The sequence below is a fragment of the Vulpes lagopus genome, chromosome 12 (genome assembly GCF_018345385.1).
Source record: "Vulpes lagopus strain Blue_001 chromosome 12, ASM1834538v1, whole genome shotgun sequence".
NCBI classification, from domain to species: domain Eukaryota; kingdom Metazoa; phylum Chordata; class Mammalia; order Carnivora; family Canidae; genus Vulpes; species Vulpes lagopus.
The window spans coordinates 66613078-66636069 of NC_054835.1; the positions used below are offsets into that span (position 1 = coordinate 66613078).

At 43.4% G+C, this 22992-nt stretch overlaps 1 protein-coding gene across 1 annotated transcript in view; it reads right to left on the reverse strand.

Annotated features, from left to right (window-relative positions):
* FRYL (FRY like transcription coactivator) overlaps positions 1-13655 on the reverse strand; it is a 258580-nt gene extending 244925 nt beyond the window's left edge. The window contains exon 1 of the mRNA XM_041724310.1: positions 13415-13655. The gene's annotated coding sequence lies outside the window, so the exon portion shown is untranslated. The remainder of the gene's footprint in view (positions 1-13414) is intronic.
* Positions 13656-22992: the final 9337 nt, after the last annotated feature.

Here is a 22992-nt window from a genome sequence, read left to right on the forward strand (position 1 = left end):
GGTCTGTGATTGACAGCAAAAGCCTTGGTGTTAAATTGTTGGCAAATGTCTTGATTGAACTTTTACCTCTGGAGCAGCCATTTTTAATCTTCTCGGGATCGTGGCCTCTGCTTTGAAATCTGATGAACCTATGGACCTCTCACTAGGAAAATGCATGCGAACACATACTCAAAATTTTTCATACAACTTATTTTATTGCACATTAAAACTACTGCCATTACAGGCCATATAAAATTAGTCTTTGCAAGGATAGTTGTATGTCTCACTTTTGATTTTGTGCCAAAATTTGCAACACCCAGGAATAAAAATCTAAAGTATGCAATAAAACAAACCAAACTTTAATTATTTTTGTCAAATAGATACCAAAGTAGTGAAGACTGCTGGCTGAAGATCCTCTGGCACCAAAGCACAGTTCTTAGGAAAAACCTGCCTCTTTTACATTATTCTCCAGGGAGAGCTGGGAAAACATGGGTGTTAGAGAGAAGGCCCAGGTCCTAACAGTAAGGAAAATTAATATTGACTGAGTTTAATGAGTGTTTCCCAAAAACAACACATTTATAAAAAAGGAAAGATATGAGGGTTGTTTTTGTTTTTTTAAGTCAGTTCTATGCCCAATGTAGGGCTTGAACTCACCACCCTGAGATCAAGAGTCTCAAGTTCTACTGATTGAGCCAGCCAGGCACCCCTGGGAAAGATACGGTTTTAGAAATTGGGAAATGTTAAGATAAATTTAAATATTTGAGAGAAAAAAATCATACCAGACCTACTCAGTTCCTACTATTTAGAGATTCAAAATGTATTAAGTTCAAAGTGGAGTACATACACCCACCAGAGGGTTCTCCCTCTCCTTCTCCCTGGGCCCCTCCCCTCTGCTCGTGCTTTCTCTCCCTCTCTCTCTCTCAAATCAATAAATAAAATCTTTTTTCACAAAAATTAACAAAGAAAAAAAGAGTCAAGCCAAATAACACTCAACTCTAGAGTACAAACTGACAGCTACCAGAGGGGAGGTGGGTGGGCTGATGGGGGAAATAGGGGATAGGCATTAAAGGAGTACACTTGTCTTGATGAGCCCTGAGTAATATATGGAAGTGTTGAATCACTATATTGCACACCTGAAATGAATATAGCACTGTATGTTCACTATACTGGAATTAAAATGTTTAAAAATATTTTTAAAAAGCTATCAGAACTGAATACTTGGCTATATCTGTAATAGTTATTGCAAAGAAAGGCAGAGTAATATAATAAAGCAAAATACAACCATGCAACAAGAAAATAGAACTGACAAAATTTTATCAAAATTATGAGGTAATGGGATCCCTGGGTGGCGCAGCGGTTTGGCGCCTGCCTTTGGCCCAGGGCGCGATCCTGGAGACCCGGGATCGAATCCCACGTCAGGCTCCCGGTGCATGGAGCCTGCTTCTTCCTCAGCCTGTGTCTCTGCCTCTCTCTCTCTCTCTGTGACTATCATAAAAAAAAAAAAAAAAAAAAAAAAAAAAATTATGAGGTAAGAGTGATTATATTGTAAATTGTAAAACTATACAACTTTTAGAAGAAAACATGAGAAAAAATTATCTTTGAAAAAATTATCTTTGAAACATAGGACTAGATGAAGAGTCCTTAGATGTGACACTAAAAGCACAATTCATAAAAAAAAAAATGATTGAATGCACTACATGAAAACTTCAAACTTTTTTGCTCTGTAAGATACCCAATTAAGAGGATGAAAAGACAAGCTACGGATGGGAAGAAATTTTTGCCCATCACATATCTGACAGAGGATTGAAAGGGTTTTATACCTAGAATATAGAAAGAACTCTCAAAGCTCAACAATGAAAAACAATCCAATTTGCTCATTAGGGAAACAATTTGCCCATTAGGGAAAGGCAAATCAAAACCACAATGAGATATCACTACACAACTATTTAGAATGACTATTATAAAAAAAAAAAAAAAAAGTGAAAATACCAAATTCTAACAAGTTATGGAGAAACCAGATCTTTCATACATTGCTGGTGAGAACATATAGTCTGGAACATAGTCCAGCGGTTTCTTATAAAATTAATCATACACATACAACATGACCCAGCAATTCCACTCTTGGGCATTTATCCCAGAGAAATGAAAACTTAGGTTCACACAAAAACCTATGTATAAATGTTCACAGCCGCTTTATTCCTAACAGCCAAAAACTGGAAACAATTCATATGTTCTTCAACAGGTGAATAATCAAACTGTGTACTGTGGCACAGTCATACAATGATACTATTCAACAATAAAAAGAAATGAACTACTGATACGTTCCATAACTTGGATGGTTCTCTAGGACACTGTGCTGAGTGAAAAAAAAAGTCAAACTCAAAAAGATACATACAGTAGGACTCCATTTATGTAACATTCTCAAAATGACACAATTATAGACATAGATCAAATTAGTGGTTGCCAGTAAACAGGGATGGGGGGTGGGGAGGAGACCTTGAGCTACATGACGGAATTCTTGGCAGTAATGGAATAGTACTGCATCCTGACTTGGCGGTGGTGAAATGAATCTAGACATGAAATGTTATTAATTGCACAAAACTACATACACAGACACATGAATAAGTGCATTAAAAACCATGAAAACTGAATATGGCTACTGAACACTCTTGTACAAATGCCAGCTTCCTGATTTAATGTTATTAATGTTATATTATGTGAGATAATACAACTGGCAGAGCTGAATGAAAGTGACACAGGACTCCCTACACTATTTTCACAATTTCCCATGAGTCTATAATTATTTCAAAATAAAGCATTTTTTTTAATTTTTTTTTAATTTATTTATGATAGTCACACAGAGAGAGAGAGGCAGAGACATAGGCAGAGAGAGAAGCAGGCTCCAAGCACCGGGAGCCCGACGTGGGATCCGATTCCGGGTCTCCAGGATCGTGCCCTGGGCCAAAGGCAGGCGCCAAACCACTGCGCCACCCAGGGATCCCAATAAAGCGTTTTTTAAAGTGATATTCAATCACACTCATTTTTTAAATTACTAATATTTTGGGATGCCTAGGTGGCTCAGTGGTTGAGCATCTGCTGTCGGCTCAGGTCATGACCCCGGGGTCCTGGGATCAAGTACTGCATCCGGCTCCCCCTCCCCGCAGGGAGCCTGCTTCTCCCTCTGCCTGTGTCTCCGCCCCTCTCTGTGTGTCTGTCATGAATAAATAAAATCTTAAAAAAAAAAAAAAAAGTTTTACTTAGGAAAGCATATACACGAACAGGAAAGACGGCAGACTGAGAATCAAAAAGAAGTCTATTCTATCCACAGCTTAAACAAGCCACAAGCTCACTGTCATCCACAAAATTTAAGAGTGGTATTAGATTATTCCCAAAGACATTCCAGCTCTGAAGACATTGTAACTCCATGAGTTCTATAACAGGAAAGTTGCAGCAACCATAAAGAAATGTATGACTAAACTGTAACCAATATTTACTGAAAGTATACCAAAGTTTCAGTATTGCCAGAATATTAAATACAAGACATAGTCTAAGTTATCATTAACATAAACATAGAAAACAGCACTTACAAAGACAATTTTACCTCAAAGAAAATCGATTACCAGAGGTCCAGTTGAAATATAAATATCCAGATAATAGGCAAAGGTGGCTATTTTGCATGCAGCCTCACCATGGTCAAAGTCCTCTAACTTCTACTCATGGGCTTACATTAGGCTCTGTATCCCAACAAACAACACACCAGTGCATTCAGGAATGCTGGTGTACAAGCTGGGGATCATGATTGTTCTCTCTCTTTTTTATGATTGTATTTATTCATTTGAGATAGAGTGTGCATGCACAATGCGGGGCTCCATGCAGGGCTCAATCCCAGGACCTGAGATCATGACCTGAGCCACTCAATGGACTGAGCCACCCAGGTGCCTCATGATGGTTCTCTTAAGAACTAAGAATATCAAGACATCCAAGAAAAAATTCTTTTCCTTTTTTCTATCCACTTACTTTTTCACCATCCACTTGAGTTAGACTTAATAAGATAGAATTTTATTTTTTTTTAAGATTTTATTTATTCATGAGAGACACAGAGAGGCAGAGACACAGGCAGAGGGAGAAGCAGGCTCTATGCAGGGAGCCCGATGTGGGACTCGATCCCAGGACCCCGGGATCACATCCTGGGCCAAAGGCAGATGCTCAACCACTCAGCCACCCAGGCATCCCAATAAGATAGAATTTTAGAGGTCTATTATTCAGGGGAAGCTAAACATCTACAAGGTAATTATACCACCCTGTTACACCACCTGCTATCCAGAAACATCACCTACCTGAAACAGAGTCCAAAAACCAGGAAAGAAGCAAGAGTCCTCTAAGCAGCAAAAATCAATATAGCAAGGTCCTAGCACTAAAACTCCATGCTTCCTTGGCTCCTTATTCAGAACCTTCTAGAATTTTTATCGACTATTCGTTCAACAAGTGTGGTTATGGATTCTACTCTTATATAGCACACTAAACATATCATATTAGAAAGGCAAGGAAAGTACAATAAGCAAGTGTAATGAAAGCAAAGAGATACAGCTAACAATAAAGTAATAAGTAAATCAATCTCCAAACCAACATGATTTAGAAAGGAATAGTTTTACCAACAAATGAACAAAATATGGTGATCTGTATATTGCTGACTGAGGAAACTAATGGCTGGAGGCTCTTCTGCAAATAAACCAGTATGTGTTCACTAGTGCCCAAGACATATGAAAGGAACCACCAAAGTAATATTTTTTTAACTAGTATTATAGACAGTATAAACCATCTTATTTTTTAAACAGGGAAACAAAACTGAAAATTGCAGTTAAATTATCTTTCCAGCATTCTCTAGTATTGAACTAAGTTACATCACATCTGAATTTTACCATAAAATAGAGACATACCAAAATTCAAAACAGAAGAAAACAAAACATGGAATCCTGAGAAGTTGAAATATCATGCTGAAATTCATTCAGGCAACAAAGCATACATGTGAATATTTTATGAACTAAAAAGTGAGGCTGCATTACAGTGAGTGAACAAACTAATATCCCTTCCTCATCAATTCCCAGATGCCCTTTAATAAATAAAACAAACAAAACACAACACTTCAACCTCTCTAAAATATAAATGCTCTGAAATAGAGATGTATCTACAATTGCTGTCACCCAACAGCAGGATGTAGTTGGTGAAAATCTTATCTCCCAGAAAGATCAAGAAGGCAGCGACATGAAAGTGCCTTAGATCTGACATAAAAAAACGGTCATTCAAAATAATATTAAAAAGACAAAGAAATGATCAGAAACCTGTCAAACCAGGGCAGCCCGGGTGGCTCAGTGGTTTAACACCTGCCTTCAACCCAGGGCATGATCCTGGAGACCCGGGATCGAGTCCCACGTCGGGCTCCCTGCACCGAGCCTGCTTCTCCCTCTGCCTGTGTCTCTGCCTTTCTTTCTCTGTGTGTCTCTCATGAATAAATAAATAAAATCTTAAAAAAAAAAAAAAGCCTGTCAAACCATAATCAATGGAGATAATTACAGAAAATTCTCAAAAATAAATTGCATCCTTTTACCTTAAAAGATAGTACATTTAAGTACTTATCACAAAACTCTCAATAAACTTAGCTGTTATTATTACAAGATGACAAATACAGACTAGTAGGGCCAATGAAAATATCTATGATCATAGTGATCAGGAATCAATAAGCATGTATTAAGTGCCTACAAGGTCGCCAGCACTATGCAGTAGCAATAAAAGTTCAGTGCCATGAACTTATGCAGCACTAGTTTTGATCAAATAAATGGTGAGTGGCACAATAGGAGTATAACATATTGAACCAGTAAGGTAAAGCTTCCCATTACACTCAGCAATGATCAGAACTTACTAAGGGGGCACCTTGCAGGCGCAGTCAGCACAGCACGTACCTCTTAATCTCTGGGTTGTGAGTTTAAGCCCCACTTGAGTACAGAGATTATTTAATAAAGTCTTTAGGGGCTCCTGGGTAGCACAGTTGGTTTAGTGGCTGCCTTCCGCTCCGGTCGCGATCCTAGGGTCCTGGGGTTGAGCCCCACATCAGGCTCCCTGCTCAGTGGGGAGTCTGCTTTTCCCTCTCCCTCTGCCCCTCCATCTACTTGTCTGCTCTCTCTCTCCCTCAAATAAATACATAAAATCTTTTTAAAAAATAAAATCTTTTTTAAAAAAGAACTAAGTATGTTTAACCTTTTTTGTTTGTTTGTTTTTATTTTTATTTATTTATGATAGTCAAAGAGAGAGAGAGAGAGAGACGCAGAGACACAGGCAGAGGGAGAGGCAGGCTCCATGCACCGGGAGCCCGATGTGGGATTCAATCCCGGGTCTCCAGGATCGCGCCCTGGGCCAAAGGCAGGCGCCAAACCGCTGCACCACCCAGGGATCCCCCACCTTTTTTGTTTTAAAGATTCACTTATTGGGATCCCTGGGTGGCGCAGCGGTTTGGCGCCTGCCTTTGGCCCAGGGCGCGATCCTGGAGACCCGGGATTGAATCCCACATCGGGCTCCCGGTGCATGGAGCCTGCCTCTCCCTTTCTCTCTCTCTCTCTCTCTCTCTCTCTCTCTCTCTCTCTCTCTCTCTCTATCATAAATAAAAAATTAAAAAAGATTCACTTATTTATTTATTTTAGAGAACGCATGAGCGTTCTGAGGGGAAGGGCAGAGGGAAAATCCAAGCAGACCTAAGTGCAGAGCCCCATGCAGGGCTCTATCCCAGGACCCCAAAATCATGACCTGAGCCAAAATCGAGTCGGACGCTTAACTGACTGAGCCATCCAGGTGCCCCCCCCCCAACTTCTCTTAAAGTACTGTTCTTTATTTAGGCCCAATGGCAGAAGTTGAAACATAAATTGTGTACTTGTTGAGAGTGACCAAATAATTAAATGAATATAAAAAACTGTCAGCAAAATGAGTCTTGTGATTTTCCTAGGGAAAAAAAATCTATTTTCCCACTACTTTCCAGGCTTAGGTAGAATAAGGGATTTTAGATTAACTGCCTCTTAAAATCCTTCTAAACTTGGAGCTTACACACATGATGAAGGAAACTCTCCACTCATAGGATTACACACATGGAAAGGAACCAATTCATACAGAAATGCACATTTATTAAAACGCTATCTTTCATTTATATTAAATGTTCAGAACAGACAAATAGAGATGGAAGGTAAGTCAATGGTTAACTAGGACTGGTAAGGGAGGTGGGGAAGGTGAATGAAAAAGTTCTAAAACTCATTGTGGTGGTGGTTTACAACTCTGGAATATACCAAAAGCCACTGAATTGAACACTTTAAATAGGTGAACTGTATGGTATGTAAATGACTATTATCTCCAAAGAGCCGTTTTTTTGTGTTTTTTTTTTTTCTTTAAGATTTTATTTTTAAGCAATCTCCACACTCAATGCAGGGCTCAAACTCAACAACCCTACGACTCCAGCAACCGAAACAACCAGGCACCCCTATTACTTTAAAATTTTACCTTTCATGAGATTTGACAAATCATAATTACTGCATTATGATCAAACTCCATAGGCTGGTACCCCTCGGTCGGATATTCTTCTTGACCTGGCTAACCTCATCACTGACAGGCCTACACGGTACAGTCTCTTTATTAACAATCTAATTCTTTCTCAATAAATACAAATATTAAGTAACTGGGAGTAGGGAGGCAGTACATTTTATATATTTTACTAATGTTAAAATTCACACAGTATTTTTATATAAGTGGCTTTTCAAAATAATTATTTTCATAATATTTTTTCAAAAATTTGAAAAATTGATTATTTTTCCAAAAAAAATCCTGAGGGCGCCTAGGTGGCTCAGTCAGTTGAGGGTCTGCCTTAGGCTCAGGTCATGACCCCAGGGTCCTGGAATCGAGTCCCACTGTCAAGTTCTCTGCTCAGGGGAGAGAGCCTGCTTCTCCCTCTCCCTCTGCTTCTCCCCCTGCTTGAGTGCACGCTCTCTCTCTCTGTCAGATAAATAAAATCTTTTTTTAAAAAATCCTGATAAAAGCATCTATTATAGCATTCTGATTTTAAAAGACTGTTACTACTCTATCAGGAAACTACCAGTTATCAGCTAGCATACAGATGTAGTCTCATAACGGCAGTCTTTGAAATGGATGACCCTTGTAGGGTATAAGGAAAGACACATTTATGTTTGTAGAATCTCAAAAATATTCTGTCCCATAAGAACAGGGTTTAAATTTAAAAAAAAAAAAAATTCTAGAGTTCACAGATTTATTTAACAGTCTGCATGAATCCAACCCACCTCGTATGGAAGACTATGCTTGTTGGTTAGCATGCTTTGGAAGAAGTTACACAGAATAAACAAGAGTGAATAATAAATTCACCTACGTGTGCATTTGTTTATACTACTTTTAATCCACATGTACCACTCTATTTAAGGATCCTACTCAGAGGAGCTCGCTACTTGTGGTAGAGAGGGACTTAATCTTGTCTTCAATGCTAGGCACGATGGCACACAAAGTAGATGCATTTCTCAATAAAAATTTGCTGAATGAATGGAGATTTCTCAGCTGATTAGGCCAACTGGCTGCTTACAACTGCATTTTCTATTTAGGAACGTTTGAAAAACCTTTTTTTTCCCCTCTAGGCTGGCTTAAAGAAGCACCTAGAACAACAGAATCTTACTACCCACATCATCAGCCCAAATTGTAGCTCCCTTTTTATGATGAGCAACATAAGGTTTGAGTAAAACCTCTGTATGTGATTTGATCATGAAGAAATGTCTTCCCACATTCCGCCTTGGACTACTATGAGGAGCGCCTTTTGGCAGTCTCAAAGCCATTTTTAATGCTCTCTAGTGAGTAAAAGAATCAAGAAATGAGATTAAGCTTAGGAGTATGTACTCCAAAAATATTTTAGGGTGATGGCAGGTAAACTGTTCAGGAATACAAGTCTTGAGCAGTTTCTGAAATGTTTTGAACACCAACATACTAGTGGCAGCCTTATAATCAAGAGCACGCAAATATTCTTATACTGTGCATGCAAAGCTTTAGTGGTAAGGGAAAAAATAGTTTACCTCTAAACATACATACACAACACACTTTCTCCAAGTAAAACAATTTGAACCTCTTTACAGCTTATGGTTTTTCAGAATACTGGTGTGATAACAAAAATGCTCCAGTACTATAGGCAACAGTAAAAGAAAAGGTGGGGGACGACGGAGGGGGGGAGTACCTCCAAATTTGTTAATGATTTAGCAAAGTCTACAATCTAATGAAGAAAATACAAACATAACCATACCGTAAGAGCACGGCTTGTGCTGTAAAAGGGTTGTAAAAGGGTTTTATAAGAGAGTGATCACTTGATTAGGAGAATAGAAGAAGAGCTCGCAGGCAAGGTGACATTTGAGCTGGGTTAGATGGATGATCCCTCTAGTGAAGTAACAACAGTTGAAATTCAGAGCACATGCTCTGCCCCAAAAAAACATTTTATAGATAAAAATAGTTCAAGTAGAGAACATATATCCAGCCAAGCCCCACACATACTTTATCTTTTAAAATATAAAACCTACTATATAAAGCAATGAAAACTTTCCCACTTCACCTAGATTTCTTCTATTATTCCACTATTCTTTTACCACATGAGCATGAATCCTTTGCACTTGTTACTGTGCTGATATACACTTTTTCCTAAGGATGATAATTTTACATCTTTCCATTAAACTGTTATACCTTGGGAGGCCTGGGTGGCTCAGCGGTTGGGGTCGTCTGCCTTCAGCCCAGGGCGTGATCCTGGGGCACTGGGATCGAGTCCTGCATCGGGTTCCCTGCATGGAGCCTGCTTCTCCCTCTGCCTGTGTTTGCCTCTCTCTCTCTCTGTGTCTCTCATGAATAAATAAATACAATCTTTAAAATAAAAAAATAAACTGTTACACTTTTGAGAGCAATGGCTGTAATCCCTTTCTATTTTACCTTTCCATAATACTTCTTAAATAAATACATACTCAACAGATATCGTTGACAGGTTAAACCTAGCTCTGATTATTGTGACAATAAGCTATCACTATAACAAAAGATGTCTGCGGGACAGATATTACAAACAATTATATATTCGTACACAGAACAGAAAACATCCAGATTTAATATCTACCCTAGACACTGAACTAATTGTGCTTTAGTGTAACTTGTTCAGAAAGGGTGCTTATTTTAAAAGAACAAAATTAAATCTCTCAAGCAGCCTTCATAGAACATTATCTCTTTGTCACAAAGTCTTAAGACAACACATTTATTGTGACACAGTGAATTTGCAGAGAAATGAAGGACAGTCCCAGTTCCCAAGGATCTCAAGGGACAGTTCACAGCTCAAGAAATGGCTTGACAATGTGTATACATAAGACAATGTGTTTAAAACAATATGAAAAGCACACAGGAAAAAAATGTTTTCCAGGAAGCACAGCCTAGATATTTCAAAGACAATTCTTTATGAATGTGCTCTTTTAAAAGTTCAGAAATTCTTTCCTCTATTGTTTAAACTGGAAGTAAACAAAGATAGAAATTTGGAAACGTGTTTTAATCTTCTACTTAGCTATAGTAGGAGATGGAAAGGGAGATTATGCCTGCAAGCTGGGCCTGACATCCTTATCACAGAAGAGGATCAAAGGGGAGGGAGGAGAGGAATATAGGTGTAACAATGCCAGATACCATCAGGATTACTACAAAAGAACATGGTTTTATGCGTCTGCACTTCCTAAATTCTGTGGGAAGAACAGACTACTTCTCAAAACATTATTTTTGTTTAATTTTTTTATTTATTTATGATAGTCACAGAAAGAGAGAGAGAGGCAGAGACACAGGCGGAGGGAGAAGCAGGCTCCATGCACCGGGAGCCTGATATGGGATTCGATCCCGGGTCTCCAGGATCGCGCCCTGGGCCAAAGGCAGGCGCCAAACCGCTGCGCCACCCAGGGATCCCAAAACATTATTAATCGAATTTGGCTTTCAGTTTCCCTGTTTATTGTTATTGCCAGCCTGTGAACTAATAATGTTCCACGCCACTCAGAAAGTTACTAGACAGTGAGTTAATCAAGGAATGCTTCAGGAAGTTGTTAGTATTGCTTTAAAGAAAAAAAAAAGAAAAGAAAAGGAAAAAAAGAAAACCCACTGAGCCAGGCATTCCAACAAAATTCACTCTTCCAGAGAAGTAATTTTACAAAATAACTCAGAATGTTAGAAAAGACAGGATAGAATGCTATTTTTGATCAAGAGTAGCAAAAAAAAAAAAAAAAAAAAAAAAGACTACAGAATAACACACCCACTGCTACTTTGTTTATAGGCTTGTAACTTGCACATGCAAGTACTCTCTACAAAGTATTGCTCAAGAAGAAACTGTCAAAAATGAATGCTTATGAAAACATTCCTTTTCTAAATAAGGTCTCTAACAAGGGATGTGCCGTTTCTGAATGATTTCTTTAGCAAATATTGACAGGTATAGCACAGCAATAATGGTCAGGATGAGAAAAAAGTCTCTTATACTTGCTTTATCAATAGAAAAAGTTGTTACTAATTACAATACCTGCGAGATTCAGTCCTAGAAATTACCTGGACGGCAGACATCTGCTAGGCAGAACGGTATTTTACAAAAGTAACTTTATTTCTTTAAAAAAAAAAAAAAAGCATTTTTTTTTCTAATCCTACAGACCCTCGCAACCTAAGAGGCTGGTTCGTTGTGGTCTTCCTTCCACGAGCACCTCGGGCAGGAGGTCGAGGGAACTTTGCGCAGTTCAAACCCCGCTCCGCGGAGCTCCCGCGCGCACCGACGCAGCTCCCTCGGCCGGCTCCTTCGCCCTCATCTCGGGGCCCGAGAGCCTCCTGCTCCCGAACAACTGCAAACCCAGGAGGGAAGCGAGGGGAGCGGGCCAGGGACGCAACTGGGACGGCAGGAGAGCCGGGCATCAGCGACCCCGAGCCTCGAGAGCCTCCTCCAGAAAGGACGGAGAGTCTGTGCCCAGAGAACCTGCTGCCCGGAAGCCGCCACTTCCCGCGACCGGCAAAGAAAAGTTGCACGACGAGCTCGGCGCCCAGGCTGCGGCGGCCGCGCGGACCGGGGAGGCCGAGACTCGCACCGGCCCGGCCGGCTCCGGGGCTGCGGGAGCGACCGCGAGGAGCGGGCGGAGACCCGAGAGCCGAGCCCGAGGGACGGCGCTGGACCGGGCGGCGGCGGCTCGGCCGCTCCAAGGGGGTCCCCGCGCCTCTTCCCGCCCGCGGCCGCCAGCTGCCGCCAACTCGGCTCCCGGCCCTCCCTCCGCCGCCGGCCGCCGCCGCCGTCCTCTCCGCGGGGCGGCTCCCGAGAGTCGGCGAGGAGCCGCGGAGCAGAGGCGGCGGCGCGCGAGGGGCAGCCCCGCGCGCGGAGGGGAAACGGGCCGCGCGAGGGGAGGCGGGCGCGAGGGGAGGCGGGCGCGCGCGGGGCTGGGGGCGCGCGGGGTGCAGGGGGCGCGCGGGCGGGTAGGGGGCACCGGGGTAGGGGGCGCGCACGGGGCAGGGGGCGCGGGAGCAGGGGACGCGCAGGGGGAGCCGGGGAAGCCGGGCGCGCGGGGTGTGAGGGGGCAGGGGGCGCGCGAGGAGTACGGGGCGCGCGGGTCAGGGGGCGCGCGGGGCGGGGGGCGCGCGAAGGGAGGCAGGCGCGCGGGGGGCGGGGGGCGGGGGGGGGGCGGGCGCGCGGGGCAGGGGGCGCTCGAGAGCCGGGCGCGGGACGCGGGGGGCGGGGGGGTGCCGGGGGCGCGCGAAGGGAACCGGGCGCGCGGAGGCAGGGGGCGCGCGCGAGGGGAACCAGAGGCGCGCGAGGGAGCCGGGCGCGGGGGGAGCCGGGGGCGCGCGGGGGGAGCCGTGGGCGCGCGAGAGGAACGGGGCGCGCGGGGTGTGAGGGGGGCGCGGGGAGCAGGGGGCGCGCGGGGAGCAGGGGGCGCGGGGAGCAGGGCGCGTGCGGGGAGCAGGGGGCGCGGGGAGCAGGGCGCGCGAGGGGAGCCGGGCGCGCGGGGAACAGGGGGCGCGAGGGAGCAGGGCGCGCGCGGGGAACAGGGGGCGCGCGAGGGGAGCCGGGCGCGCGGGGGCAGGGTTGCGCGAGGGGAGCCGGGCGCGCGGCGCTCCCCGAGGACCCGCCGCGGCTCCGGCGGGCTTTCGGTTGAGGCGGGGGCTGCGCGGCCGGGCGCCGTCCGTTGGAGTGTGTGCGGGGCCGCAGCCCGCCAGCCATCCTGGCCCGCCTCCCCTCGGCTCCCACCGGGAAGGGAGCCGCGCGCGGGCCGGCGACCCCGGCTCCCGCCAGGGCTGTGGCCCCGGTCGGGCGGGCATCCCGCCGCCTGCCCCGGGGGCTGGAAGAGAAAGTGAAATGAGGCGTCTTCCCCCGGGCAACACCTACCCGTCCCCAGTCCAAGTGCAGCTGCCTCGCTCCTCGGGCGCCGCCGGTCCCCGCCCTCGGGCCCCGGGCTCCGTTCTCTTGACAATGGCGCGTCCCCTTTAAGGAATAATCCGATCGGAACCGATGAGCGGTTAAACCTCCGACTCTGATTTTCACCGGATTTCTCTCTCTCCCCCCGGAGCCCGACGGACGCCCGGCGCTGCTGCGAGCTCGTCCCACCCCTTCCCCGCCCCGCCCACTCCCTCGCCCTCCCGATTGGCGAGAGACCCTACAACAGGAACAGCAGCCCGCGCGCCCCACTGGCCGGGCGGGCCGCCGCTCACCGGGGCGCCCGCCCCCGGCCCGCCCCCTCCCCGCGGTTGGTCCTTCGCCTCGTCACTCTGCGTCCTCTAGCCTGGCGTTGCTTTGGAGAACTGGCAATCAAGGCTCACCCTCCCGCCCCCGGAAAGCGAACTTTATTTTGATTGGTAAGAGGACATCTTCCTGTGCGCCTGATTGGGCAAGGCAGGAGGGAGGCCGCACGCCCCGCCCCTTCGCCGCGCTCCCTTCGCGGGGCTGGGAGATCCAGCCGCAAAGTCCTCCCCTGGCTTTGCCTCCTTCCCCGCGCCTCTCCGGTCCAGCGAGGCAGGGGTCGTGGACGAACTCACCGGCCCGTGTGGGAGAAAGCGGGCAAGGGGGGAGAGGAGCGTGCAGCATCCTCCACCGGGAGGCTGTGCCCGGAGCGGGGATCCCGGCGCCCCCGCGCGCCGTCTAGCCGGGGATGGGCAGGTGAGGGTGCATCGCAGCACCTGAGATCCTGGGACTAAGTCCTGCCGACGTCGGCCCAGGTGTGAGCGTGCACGGGCGTCTCGCCACCCCGAAGAGCTTTAGTGAAGGTGTCTGCAAACCTGGACGTGTCACCTCGCAGTCGGTCACAAAAAAAAAAAAAAAAAAAAACTACTTAAATCGTTTCCATCAAAAAGTCCGGCTTCATCCACGTCCCCTGTTGCGTGGGCGTTCGTCACCAAAGCTAAGGGACTCCTCCGAGAAGACTGAAGACGCGGTGCCTCTCCTGCCCCCTCCGAAGCCGAGGACGTCCGTCGCCCTTGCTAGAAGCGTCGCAGGGGGCGCCCAGGTTGAGCCCACACCCGCAGCAGGAGGCTGTTTCTTGAGAGGAAGAGGGCGTCTGGCTCCGGAAGCTTCACCTTGTGCCGCAAAACCTCCCCGCGAGGGGAGGAATTCTTGGACAGGCCCAGCCCGGCGGGTCCTGACGGCCCCGGTTTCCCACCAGAGCTGCAGGAACCGAAAGGGTTGTAAGGACGAGAGCTGAGGACAGTTCTGCTTTGGTCCCCATCTAAGACTTTTAGGGGGGGAAACGTCTAAGGGTCCCGGCCCTCCTCCGACTGCCCCTGCACTTGGGGAGGCCTGTGGGCCTCAGGCTGTTTAGCGCAGGTGCAGGGTAGTAGCCCAGGGGAACCCAGAGGTGCCCTGAAAGTGGGCTTTAGTACCAGAAAGCGGGAGATAAACATCCATTAGGTCAAGAGTTTTTCCGTGAGTTCAGCTCAAAAATCTTAGGGACACACACACACAAAAAATCTTAGGGACACAACCTTAAATATTGAAAGGTGAGCAAAGGGGAAATGCTGTCGGTCTTTCAGGTAGTTCTAGTGAGGGCGCAGGACAAGCAGCTAGGTTATATGGCCTTCAGAGATGCTCATATAAATATCTTGTTAAGTGCAACTAAATCCTCATTTTCAGACCATTCCATTTTGATTTGGGGTTGTTAGCTTTTTTTTTTTTTTTTAACTATAGTCAGGATAAATTCCGTTTTTCTTATTTACAACAGTCAAACTACTGCTGGGTTCTGATATTCTATATTAGAATATAAGAATATTCTATATCCTAGGGGCACCTGGGTGGCTCCAGTCATGATCCTGGGAGGGAGCCCCACATTGGGCTCCCTGATCAGTGGAAAGTCTGCTTCTCCCTCTGCTCCCCTCCCGCCCCCCGCTTGTGCTTTCTATCTCTCTCAAATCTTTTTTTTTTTTTTTTAAGATTTTATTTATTCATGAGAAACACAGAGACAGAGAGAGAGGCAGAGACACAGGCAGAGGGAGAAGCAGGCTCCATGCAGGGAGCCCGACGTGGGACTCGATCCCAGGTCCCCAGGATCACGCCCTGGGCTGAAGGCGGCACTACACTGCTGAGCCACCTGGGCTGCCCTCAAATCTTTAAAAAATAATATTCTATGTTCTAATATCTAGTATGATCTAGATATTTCAGATGTGTCCACAACTAGAAGTTTTGTTTGAGGTCTAGGTGATATTTTCAAGTTCTTCGTAAAACACCTGTTCTGTGATGTCCAGATTATTCTGTTACACGAGCACATTGGGCTCGTAATTCCCAAAGGCAGTCTGCAGTAACCTCTAAATTCTCTTCCCTATACTTAGCCAACCATGCTGAGATCATTACCTTACAAACATAATTCATATTATTTTTTCTCTATTTCACACTTGCCCACAACAGGATTGCTTATCACTTTTTAGCTCATACACCCAGCCCTCTACTAGCTGATACTATTATTAGTATTCACATCAAGGAAAAATTTAGAAACCTGCAAACCTAGAGCTTCCAATATGCAGGTCATTCTTAAGAATATTCAGTGTTTGAGCACCTGGGTGGCTCAGTCAATTGAGCATCCAACTCTTGATTTGACCTCGGGTCATGATGTCCGGGTCATGGGATCAAACCCTGGGGTCAGGCTCTGTTCAGCACGTTGTCTGTCTACTTGTCCATCTGCCGCTGCTCCTCCCTGTCATTCTCTCTCCCCCCCCCCCCGCCCCATAAATAAATAAATAAATAAATAAATAAATAAATAAATAAATATCTTTTTCAAAAAGGTAAACGACTTAAAAAAAAAAAAAAAAAAGGAAGGAAGGAAGAAAGAATGTTCGGTATTACTGAAACAGTCCCTGGAAAAATTTACAATCTGTACTTTCCCCTTCAGAGAGACTTTATCTCCTGGAGAAGTTTACAATGTGCACTTTCCCTTCAGAGGAACTTTATCCCATACTTTTATTTCTCATCTCCAAGCTAGATTCCCCATCCTTTAAAAAGAACTATTCCCAGAGGTGCCTCGCTGGCTCACTCAGTAGAGTATACAATTCTTGTTCTTGGGGGTCGTGAGTTCAAGGCCCACTTGGCTGTAGAGATTAAACAAATAAAAAATGAAATATTCTACCGATGTGCCAGCATGACTCAAGCTTTTTAACATCCTTGTATATGGATCTCTTTTAAACTCTGTTAAAGGGTGAAATACATTAGGATCATTTATCCTACCCTGTTTACACACAAAGGTAAACCACATCAGAGAACTACTTGTGAAGCCAGTAATTCGTTTTCCTTAGAAAAATTGTTACCATTTATAATGCAAATTCTTTTCAGTTCACTGTAAATTTATATAGTAACTATTATGTGCTAAATAAAGAATAGGGGGGGAAATGACTGTCTCCACTCTCCAGAGACAGAATCTCCACATTCTATCCAAAAGTGGCACAACTCTACCCCTCACTTAGCATGTAGGTGGATACTATCTATTAACTAGTGGTTTTCTGTCTGTAGTAAAATTAAGAAAAATCCAATTCCTAGAAACTGTCCACAAAAATTTCTTCCCCCAGCCCTTTATTAATATTAACAAGAGCCACCCCTAGGTGGCTCAGCAGTTGAACATCTGCCTTTGGCTCAGGTCATGACCCTGGGGTCCTGGGATTGAGTCCTGAATCGGGTTCCCTGCATGGAGCCTGCTTCTCCCTCTGCCTGTGTCTCTGCCTCTCTATGTCTGTCATGAATAAATAACATCTAAAAATATATATATTAACAAGAAGCAAATTAAGAGAAAATACGATCCTAGTAATTTGATTTTATAAAGAAACTTCAAAGAAATATTTCCAGGGCACCCGGGTGGCTCAGTCAGTTAAGCGTCTGTCTGCCTTGGGCTCTGGTCATGATCTCAGGGTCCTGGGATCAAGCCCCATGTGGGACTCCCTGCTCAGCTAGAGTCTGCTTCTCCCCTGTTCCCCTGCCCCTTCCATTCACTCATGTTCTCTCTCTCTCTCTCTCTCTCTCTCTCTCTCAAATAAATAAATAAAATCTTTTTAAAAAATAAAAAAGCTTAAAAAAAAAAGGAAGAAATATTTCCTGAGTCTCTATAGAGGAAGGAGGTCCATGTCCTTTACCTTCCATACTTAAGAGGGTCCCTCTGTAAAAAGAACACTGATATTCATTGAGAATATCACTTAATGACCTTCAATCATCAGTAAAAGAGTCATTTTTGTTCAGTATATTCTATCTACTGAGGCAGAAAGGAAGAGATACTAATACATTTTTGGAAAGATTTCCAATTCTCTCCTGTTCAAAATCCTTTAAAGATTTTCAAGGCACACACTGAATAGAGTCCAAGCATTTCAGCAAAATATACATCTCCCTTTATAATCTGACTCCAGGCTACCTCTCAGATTTCTTCTCTGACCACTCGTTCATTTGACACTTAAAATGGCTCCTCTATTGATATCAGTGATCCTGTTCTTTCAAGCCTCAATGCTTTTGGGTATGGGGTTCCCTTTGTGTCCTTCCCTCCTTGCTCACCTGGAGGATTCTCATATTCCTGTCCACCAACATCCAATAGAACCATTAGCTTCTTTGTGAAAACTTTTCAGATTGGACCCCCTTTCCTGGCATGATTATTTCTCTACCACATACATACAACTATTAGATTTCAAATTGAAGACAGGACTTAAGTGTTTCTTTTTCTGTCTCTTGCGCTAATCTGATTTGTTCTCCAAGATCAAAGGCCTTACTTAGGCACTTTTGTATCAGCATCACTTGGGTCAATGCCTGGCATAACTGATGCTTTAAATAAATGCATTTCAAATTGAGTCGAACGAGCAAGGCTGAAACAAAAAGGTTAACTTAAAATGTGAAGATCTAATTAACCAGAATTCTATTCTAAGAACATTTGAATTACTTATATTTTATGGTAAATATGTCTTATCAATGAGTCTAGATCACCGATTTCCAGACTTTATTTCATGAACTGAAAATTTGCAAGGAATTTTTGGTAACTGACATAGCCTTAATAACTTTTGATTTTGCCAAGTAAAGGTATCACAGTAAGTCTAAATAAATATCTATTCTTCCCATTATGCCATAAAATAAAAATATTTTAAAACCAAAACTTGAGGGGTGCCTTGGGTGGTTCAGTTGGTGGGGCATCCAACTCTTGATTTTGGGTCGGGTCATGGTCTTAGGTCCTGGGATCAAGAACTCGTATGGGGCTCCATGCTCAGAGTCTGCTTGGGATTCTCTTTCTCCCTCTTCCTTTGCTCCTCCCCCTGCTCACATTGTCTCTAAATCAATCAATCAAATCTTTAAAACAAAACTCTGGGGCACCTGGATAGCTTAATCAGTTAGGTGTCTGATGATCTCAGGTCAGGTCTTGATCTCAGGGTCATGAGTTCAGGCCCCACATTGGTCTCCTTGCTGGGCACGAAGTCTATTAAAAACAAAAACAAAAACCAAAAAATCACCAAAAATCGGGATGGTTATAATTTCAGAATAAAAGCTCTTTGAATAAATTTGACATTAAAAAACTTGCACAAACTTCTGATTGAGACTAGAATATTCTTTGCACTTCAAATTATTTGATCTGATGCCTCTTTTCATCTATTTTTAAAGGATGTTGAGAAATGAAAATATTCCTAAGGTTTTCTTTTCCTCTCTGATGTCCGGGGTGGTGGTGGGGGGTAACTATTTGATTTTTTGTTACTTTTCACTCTACCTTCGAGTAAAGGTCATAGCATCACACTAATTGACTTGCTAGCTTCCTACCAGATTATCTGTAGAGAAATTCTTATTTGTGAACGTGCTTACAAAATGCTACTTGAATTCCTTTCTGTATCTACCATGTTATATAGAGCTCCATTCCTTTTCTTTTGGGAACTTACCACTTTTTTTTAAGCTTATCACTTTTTAAAAACCATCATTTAATCCTTAGAAGGCTCCCCCATTGTTTGTCAATGAATCAAACAAGAAAAAAAATTTTTTTAAGATTTTATTTATTCACGAGAGACAGAGAGAGAGACGGGGGGGTGGGGGCAGAGACATAGGCAGAGGGAGAAGCAGGCTCCATGCAGGGAGTGCAATGTGGGGACTCCATCCCCAGGACTCCAGCATCATACCCTGAGCTGAGGGCAGACACTTAACTGCTGAGCCACCCAGGCATTCCAAACAAGAAAAATTTAAATGCTTTTTAAAGAAATTTCTTTCCCATGCAGCACATTCCTGAACTTCCAAAAATTTTGTTTACGTGCCTGGTAACCATCAGTAAATATCATAATGTCTACCCTGTGTCAGTTATAATAATCATAACATGAGCCATATTAAAACATATAGAGAAGTGTTTGTGTTATATTAATGGAAATATATATATATACACATATACACTCAAGTATAATTATATATAAAAGTGCCCTTTTAAATAGTGCAACCGAATCAGACATAAATTCTTTATAATGGGCTAGCTCATAACAGGTAAGCATCCTGCAGAGGATTTTCTGATGCTATGGTAAAAGTCTAGAAAAATCACCTCCTAAACTATGTCAAATAATTGATTTCTTTTTTCTTTTTTTTCAAATAATTGATTTCTTGTTCAGTGGAATGCATGATTAATGTATTTGAGATCATCTTCCATTAATAAAATACTATATTTTGTCTTCATTTTCTATACATATTTTAGATCATTTAGGAGCTTTATATTTTAATACTATTTTATTAATTGGGATACCTTTATCAAAAAGATCTTAACTTTGTCCAAAATATCTTATCGGTGGTATGTTAGTACTATGCCATTTAGGTTTTTTGTTTTTGTTTTGTTTTGTTTTGTTTTGTTGTTTTTTGTCATTACAAAGGGGCTTCTATTCTAAACAGATCCATTGTGTGAAAATGTGAATTTAAAGAAGAGATAAGTCAAGGATTAAATACTGACTTTATAAGTGGATTACTCTGAGGGAATTTTTAGAATTTTATTCAACTAGATCTATTTCCACTCAACAAACTGCTTTTCAGAAGTAAAAGGCATGACTTAAAGCAAGACACCTATATTCATACAATCCCCTTTGTCTATTTCTCAGTAAAAATATCTTTGAATTCAGCAGCCAAGAACCTGTAGAGTGGTTACTTTTCAGATTCGATTTTTAAATTAAGTTATTTTAAAAACGAACACATCATCTGTCCTGGCTGAAATGTTTATCTAGCACTCTGGTGAAATCGCTTTGAAATCACCTTAAAACCTTGTTAGATTTTAATGTGTATTTTAAAGTGTTGCTCTGATAAGTACGAATTTGTAACTGGAAAGAGATACCTTTAAAAGAAGACAAAAAACAGTTTTTAATCTGTTTCCAGTTTGTAATTTGAAGGAACGTGGATGGGAAAATGTAGGCACTCTATTTAAATTCATCACTACCACCTATCAAACTCTTTCTCTCATTTGGGAGAGGAATTCATGAATTATCCAAAGAACTGGAAAATCTGATGGTGGGAGACAGTTACATGATCATACCACTAGCAAAGGAGTATGGCATATGACTAATCTCCTTTGGGGGCTTCTGTCTGTTGATAGAAAAACAGAAAAACAAAGCACAAAGGAAAGTCTCTTTAATTAATCCTACCAGTCAAGCAAAATAAATAGATCACTTGTTTCAGCAACAGAGGCAAACTGTTAACAATTGAGAAAAGCCACCTGCAGGTGCTTTTGAACACAAGCTGCCCCAGAGCCCAAAATTACTATTGTTTAACACGGGGTCAGCAAATTTTTTCTCTGAAAGGCCAGATAGTAAATATTTTTGGCTTTGTGGGCCATCTGGTCTCTGTCACGACTAATGGGTCACTGTAGCACAAAAGTAGCCACGGAGAACCCGTAAATGAACCTGCAGAGCTATGTTCCAAAAAAACTTTATTCATGGACATGGAAATGGAATTTTACTTAATTTTCATGTGTCTGAGAGACTCCTAACTTTGGGAAACGAACAAGGAGTGGTGGAAAGGGAGGTGGGTGGGGGGTTGGGGTGACTGGGTGCCGGGCACTGAGGGGGGCACTCGATGGGATCAGCACTGGGTGTTATGCTATATTTTGGCAAATTGAACTCCAGTAAAAAATAAAAATAAAAAAATCTTCATGTGTTAAGATATATTATTATTCTTTTGATTTTTTTTAATCATTTAAAAATTTAAGAAAAAAAAATTTAAGAACCATTCTTAGCTTGCAGGTCTGAGAGAGAGGTAGTGGATCAGATTTGCCTACTGACTTCTGGTCTAATATACTCTAATTCATCAAAAAAAGTTTTTTTGGTTGATTATCTGGTATGTGGTAGGTAGGCCTGAAGACTTTAATGGTTGACAAGATAGACATGGGCTCTGTCCTCATGGAGCACATGGATGTATAATTAAAAACTGTAATAAATGAAAAAAAAAACTAATAAATGGCTATGAAGGAAGAGTACAGAGTGCTCTTAATCATGATTTATAATCTAGACTAGGAAGGGGATGCCTGAGTGGCTCAGGTGTTAAGGGTCATGCCTTCCTCTGGGGTCATGATCCCAGGGTCCTGGAACAGAGCCTATGTAGGGCTCCCTGCTTAGCAGGGCATCAGCTTCTCCCTCTCCCTGTGCCCCTTCCTCTTGCTCATGCGCATAGGCTCTCTCTCTCTCTCTCAAATAAAATCTTTTTAAAAATCTAGATTAGGAAGTCAGGGAAGTTTTCCCTAAGGAAGTAGCCTCTGACTGAAAAATTAACATGGAGAAGTGGGGGTTGGGGAGGAGAAAAATCTTTCAGGTAGAAGGCACAGCATGTGCATCACCCTGATGGCCCTGAAAGTCTTCTGTGCCTGGAAAATACAAAGTGAATGAAAAGAGACAAGCAGTCAAATTAGAGAAAGAAATAAAAGCATAAACATTCAGGGCCTAGTCGGTTTTTATTCAGTCATGGAAAGCCATGACATGATCAGATTTGCATTTTTAAAAGATCACTAGCGGGGCACCTGGGTGGCTCAGCTGGTTGAGTGACTGCCTTTGGCTCAGGTCATGATCCCAGGGTCCTGAGATCAAGCCTCCTGGGGGGGCAGGAAGGAGGACCCCCCCTTCTCAGCAGGGAGCCTGCTCCTCCCCCTCTCTCTGCCTGCTGCTCCGCCTGCTTGTGCTCTCTCTCTTTCTCTGTCAAATAAATAAATAAAAATCTTTATTATTTTTTTTAATAAAAATCTTTTACAAAAAAGATCAGTAGCTATAATACGGAGAATAGGTTAGTGGAGGGCAACAGTGGGGACTACAGGTAGTCAGGCTACAGGAAGTCAAGAAAGGCTTCTTGACTCTAGACTCCACACCCTGGAGCCAAATACTTCTATTTCACCTATGCCAGGCACTGTTCTTAATACTTTATATGTATTGACTCATTGAAACTGCACAGCAACCCCATAAGAAGGCACTATCACCCTCCCTTTATGGAAGAGGAGACTAACCACATCTCAGTTTCCTGCCTTAGCATACCCT